We start from the raw sequence: 5,925 nt of genomic DNA, 5'->3' as shown, positions 1-5,925 counted from the left end.
CTACACCAGGCTCCAATCTGATTTGGCAGAGTTTCTACAGCTGGATGCCCTTCCTAATGCCAACCACTCCGAGAGTGTAGTGGGTGCTTTTACGTATCACTGGCACGAAGGTTAGTCAGGTGGTACTGGCAATGGCTACGCTCAAAATGGTGTATTTTATGTGCCACCTGCACAGGAGCCAGTCCAGTGGCACTGGCAACGATCTCACTCGAATGTCTTTACACATGCTAGGAAGGCAACACTGGGCACAGGTGCCATCACGATTTCGCTTTCGCTTGCCCCAACAGGTCTTCGCAAGCCGAGTTTCGTGTCCAATGAAGGAGACGACGTTGGCATGGGTGCCAGCCGTCGAATTTAGTTCGATTTCAATATCACTTGCCTCAACAGGTCTTCGCAAGCGGAGTTTAGTGTTCAATGAAGGAAGGTACGCATAAGTGGGCTGGCTACACCCCTGGCAGAAGCCTTGGATTTAGGTCTCACTTGGCTTGCCGGGTCTTCTCATGCACAGTATATTTCCAAAGGTCCTCAGCAGTCACGGCCCTATATAACTTAGAAATGTTTTGGTCAAAGATTGGCCCAGACCATGTCTTAAATGTATGTCCTGGAACAAAAGAATCTAACTTGTCTTTTCTATGATAACCTCCAAATGACCGAAGAATTCTAACTCAAACAAAGGAACCAAGATAAGTGTCACAGATGACCTCATAAATTTTCTTTTGATTCTTGACTAAGAATCCAAGAAACAATTTCTCCCATCTATATCTATTATAAATTCATATTATTATTCATTCATAAAACATATTCACCATATTTTGGTAAAGCACATTAAACACAGAATTAAAATGGTACTGCATATTCAAGTCTTTATTTTAATACATGATTACTCTGCAAATATAAATCCCCAAGAATTTCAACATGTTTCAAAGAAAACATCCACATAATAGCGGTTCGGCAAAAGAGCCTGATAGAATAAGTACTAGGCTTACAAAGAATAAGTCCTGGGGTCGATTTGCTCGACTAAAGGCGGTACTCCAGCATGGCCACAGTCAAATGACTGAAACAAGTAAAAGAGTAAATATACATTTCATTACCGAAATACACAAATATACCACAATGTAACAACTTGAATTATAATCTCTTCTATATAAACTCTGTGTGTGTGTGTGTGGGGGTGGTTCCTTTTCTCAACATAGCAAGTTAGTTGTAAATAAGTGTCACTGACATCTAAGCAGTGTCATTCATTTTCAGTATTCTGCAAGAACATGTCTGGCCATCTGAAAATATTAGTACGCTTGGAAACAGGTGAGGGTTGATGACAAGACCTGCATCTGGCCGTAGAAAAGATTACCTCAATAAACTCTAATTCATGAAAAAGAGGATGTTAAAATGATGATGATGGTGATATACACACATACACATGTATATACATAACCATATATACATACATACATATATACAGGGCCAGCTCTAGGCACCCCAGGCAAGAAGTACTTCAGCATGTACAAGCTGACAGTCATGGAAATTTCCTTCTTTTTGTCACGTCTTACTTGGCCCTCCCTAGCACATGGTACCCTGGGTGATTGCCCAAGTTGCCGGAACCTTGAACTGGCCCTGCATATATATATGATTGCTAAGTACTCGAGAGATATCTAAATATACAGTGTAAATATTCTACAGCACAGCAACAATCGATAAATCCATAAATAATGTAAATATATATATACATAGGTGCAGGTGTGGCTGTTTTTTAAGAAGCAGCTTGCTTCCCAACAATAGTCTCAGGTGGATTTACAGACAGGTGGCATATGGCTATCTGTTCACCAAGCTGCTTCTCTTCCTCCTACTATCCCTTGCCAACCCTCAAGTATTTATGATATCTAAGAACTAAAATCTGATCTCACTGTGTTAAATGAAATTATTTATGCATCTGCTAAGGCGATTGAAACCAGTTGTGTGCCTCTGAAAAAGCAAAGAAACACAAATCTGAGAAGAATTCTAAACTAGAGAAGTAAAATAGAAAAAGAGATTGAAATAATGAGAGATGAAATATCAATATTAAACGAACTCATTTGTGGAAACAATGTGAAATCCAGAAAAGGAAGAAAGATGAAGAGAAAATATAGATTCTCACCAAGAGAAGAACTGCTTTCAACAAAAGAAACACTGCAATAAAAAGACCAAGCAAATGCTCAAAGAATATGAAGATTTGAGAAGAGAAACAAGTTTTACAAGCATATCTTGTTGATATTCCCTCAAAAATCTCCAATTTTTTGTGAGAATTGAGTTTAAGTGTGTGGCACAAGGCCAGCAATTTTGGGGAAGGGAATCAGTCGATTACATCATCAACCCCAGTACTCAACTGGTACTTATTTTATCAACCCTGAAAGGATGAAAGGCAAAGTGGAATTTGAACTCAGAATGTAAAGACAGATGAAATACTGCAATGGATTTTACCTGGCGTGCTAAGGACTCTGCTACCTTGTCACCTTAATAATAATAATAATCCTTTTTATTAAAGGCACAAAGCCTGGAATTTGGGGTTGAAGGGACGAGTTGATTACATCGACCCCAGCGTTTCACTGGTACTTAATTTATCTATCCCTCTTAACTACATTTTGTCACCACTGCACTTAACACTTGCCCTTACTGTGACACAAAGCTGACGACCAGCCAGATTCAGAGATGTCACCTTTTGTATTTCTCTAACCTTAATGATAACAATAATGATAATATGATGATGATGATGACGACGACGACAACTATATGAATATGGTGATTTGTGGAAATTGCGGGAAGTATAAGTGTGAATGTTCAAATAACGGGGGAAAGATGTGTCAGGAATGCAGGAAATAAAATTTGGGAAGGTTTCGTTGATGAATATGATTAAAATATGTTAATAAAGATTTTAAAGTGGGAATCTATCCTTTTCTTATTAATATCGTGTGGTAAGTGAGAAAATCGAACCGGTTTTACCAGTTGTGACAAAAGAGAAAGTTGCATCGGAAGTAAGATATACAGTAAAAAAAACTCGTATGAATTTAAAAGGATGACCGTACCTTGAAGTTAAGAGCGGTTTCAGTTACTGACATTACTAGATGTAAGGAGCACCAGAATGAAAACAGTTGAAAATACATTTAACACAGGTATTAATACTGATTCTGTAAATACACTTAATGGTGATATTATTGGTCTTCGAGAAGCAGGTACATCATGTCTTCACATCAAACGAAATACTAGAATTCTCGGAGAATACGAAAACTCCTTTAATACAGGTGATGTTGGTTCTTGTGTACTGGTGGCATAAAAGTTCATGACTTGGAGAAAGTATAAGAATTCAGCAAGATGTTAAAAAGAAATGTCTAAGCATTTTGAGATGGAATAATATGATATTTACAGTTCTTTTCATTTTTTTTTTTTATTTTGTTTATTTTATGAAATTACATTTTCATTCATTATTTGAATATTGTTATCGGTTACTAGGCGTCTGCGATTCATCAATAACGGCGTTTGATAACAACAACAACAACAACAGAGAATTATCAGAAAATTATAACAAGGTGATCCCTTCTGAAGAACCTTCGTATTGTCATAACGAAATTTCCAACAAACGATCGGTAAGTGTTCAATGTAAATACATTATTTTCTTCATATTTTGGTGGTGGCTGTCAATTAGATGTTCTGAAGTCTGTGGGTAGTTTTGGGACGAATTGGCAATAATAATTAAAGGACCCGGTTCTTAATTTGCACAGGAATCTGCTAATGAAATATTTTGAATGATTTTTCACTTATTTGTTCAACGTATCCACCACTTTCATTTTTATCAAAGAAATGATGAGACACTGACCAAGCATTTAGCAAGTTTTTTTGTTTTTTTTTAACCTACACGATATGCCGCTAGTTGTTTCATAAATAAAGGGTGATTTTCATACTTGATATATGAATTCAGTCTTCATTTCTCCGAAGAAAAATTTAGCTTACTTGTGAAAAAATTCAAAACGAACAGATACACAAAAAAAGTAGGAAAAGAGGGAAATTTTGGCAAAAAACTTACAAGGAGTTCCAGCTAAAAATCAATGGGTCTCCTTATTCGTCAGTTAATGATGATGATAATGATGACTTCTTTATTAGCTACAAGTATTCAAAAGATACAGTACAACAGACATTAAGACGAGGATGGTGGTAAAATACTTATGGGGTTTGTCATCTAGTCGTATTAAAACGTGAGGAGAGAGAAATTATAGACAGATAAATATTTAAAAGAAAAACATGAAATACACATTAAATAATAAAGAAAAACAGCCAGTAATCAAAACGATATATACATTGAATTTTTAAAAAAAAAAACAATTTTTAGGGTGACTAAATTGGACAGCAGCACCCGATAACTTTGCTCTCCTGCCATTCCTGGAATTGAGATCTGGCACACCCAATGCTATTAGCATTTTCAAGGGGATGGATCAGGTTAGGAGTGTTTAAACGTGTTAAGGTTGTCTTTCATTCATGCCATCATAAATCTTTTACGAACACTCTCTCGCCCTCATGTCTGAATATTTCACCTAAAAGTTCGCAAAATCTACTATATCTTGGCTTTCTTGTTACCTTAAATATTACTTCATGGATACTTTCCCCGAAGAGTGGAGCCTCTTAGCCCTTTACGTCGCCGTTTGTAGGGGTTCACTCTTCCCTTTTGAAGTCTTCTTATATTTTCAGCCAGGGTTTATTTTTCGTGATCCTCATTTATCTCCTCTTGGTCATCGATGGAATACCGCACCTGCAGCTGGTGGCTACGGTTGATGGACGGCTCCCTGCTCACGTGTTTCCAGGATTGATTACAGGGTGATTTCATTCACTATTTCTGGGTAGTGATAGTGTTCTAGAAATTGGTACCTACTCATCTTGTTGCTGTCTTAGCTTTTCGAGTTCTGAGCAAATGGCCCTCCTGGTTTTTACTACCATTTGTATAATAACTAGGCCTTAGCCCTGCTCCATCAGTTTCGTGTCCTTTGTCATAGCACCCTCAACTGAGCAGGGAACCTTCAAATCCATCTCAATTCCTCTTAACCACATGTTGTCACCCCTGCACTTAACACCTGCCCATATTGTGACACAAAGCTGACGACCAGTCACATATTTACAGAGATGTAAATACCCTTGAGTGTCACTTCTGTATTTCTCTGGCCTAAATATTGGGGATCAAGTGTATGAATAGAAGTATAAATTACTCTTTTATCCTGTGTTTTAGTTGAGTCTTCAGTGTTGAAAATGCAGCAGACTGCCTTAACCTCTCACAGTTGAGAGAATATCTCTCGAGACTGTAACATAAGCCTTGCCCACTTTCAATCGAGAAAATATCTCCCAATATTCCTCTCAGGTATTCTTCCAATGGCTGTTTCGACAGCAATTGGAATCTGCTGTTATACTTCTTAAGGCACAGATAAGCCCTCTCTTGGTTTAAGTGACAATGTCTGGTTTTTACACAACACTCACAGTTAATTCTTTTTCATTTTTTTTCCGAGGAAATATATCAAATCTAAAATCTCTGTGACGACAGCGACAAGACTAGTTTCTTTAACACCACCGCTAAATATATATGTAGTAACGCCGTACGCATGCGTAGTCTCACGCATGCGTGGAATTCAACATACCAAGCTTTCCCGCTTCATTCTGCCTCTTTCTTGCTGGCCAGCGATTGAGCATGGACGTGTTTAGCTGTCTCTCTCCATCTTTCGGACTTACGCTCGACAGCTCGCTTACATCTACATACCAACGTCCCAACAACCATGCTCACACACACAGAAGCTGTAACAACAAACAAGAGCTAAAGATGTATATATTTACCACCTGAATAAATGTTGTTTAAGTTGATAGTCTGGAGTTCAGCGTTCCGTTTAATTTCTAATTTTATATAGGAAAGCCAGGTATACA

General features: G+C 37.7%; 2 long non-coding RNA genes across 2 annotated transcripts; one reads left to right on the top strand and one right to left on the bottom strand.

Moving 5' to 3' along the window:
* Positions 1 to 846: 846 nt before the first annotated feature.
* On the bottom strand, positions 847 to 3,128 carry LOC128250112 (uncharacterized). The gene is made up of 2 exons (XR_008266234.1): positions 3,057 to 3,128; positions 847 to 1,054 (listed from the first exon to the last, which is right to left on the bottom strand). It is a non-coding gene; the product is annotated as an uncharacterized LOC128250112 (long non-coding RNA).
* LOC128250110 (uncharacterized) lies at positions 3,037 to 5,867 on the top strand. The gene is made up of 2 exons (XR_008266233.1): positions 3,037 to 3,143; positions 3,481 to 5,867. It is a non-coding gene; the product is annotated as an uncharacterized LOC128250110 (long non-coding RNA).
* Positions 5,868 to 5,925: the final 58 nt, after the last annotated feature.

Source organism: Octopus bimaculoides, chromosome 19 (genome assembly GCF_001194135.2).
Source record: "Octopus bimaculoides isolate UCB-OBI-ISO-001 chromosome 19, ASM119413v2, whole genome shotgun sequence".
NCBI lineage: Eukaryota > Metazoa > Mollusca > Cephalopoda > Octopoda > Octopodidae > Octopus > Octopus bimaculoides.
This window is presented reverse-complemented; position numbering and strand designations above follow the sequence as displayed.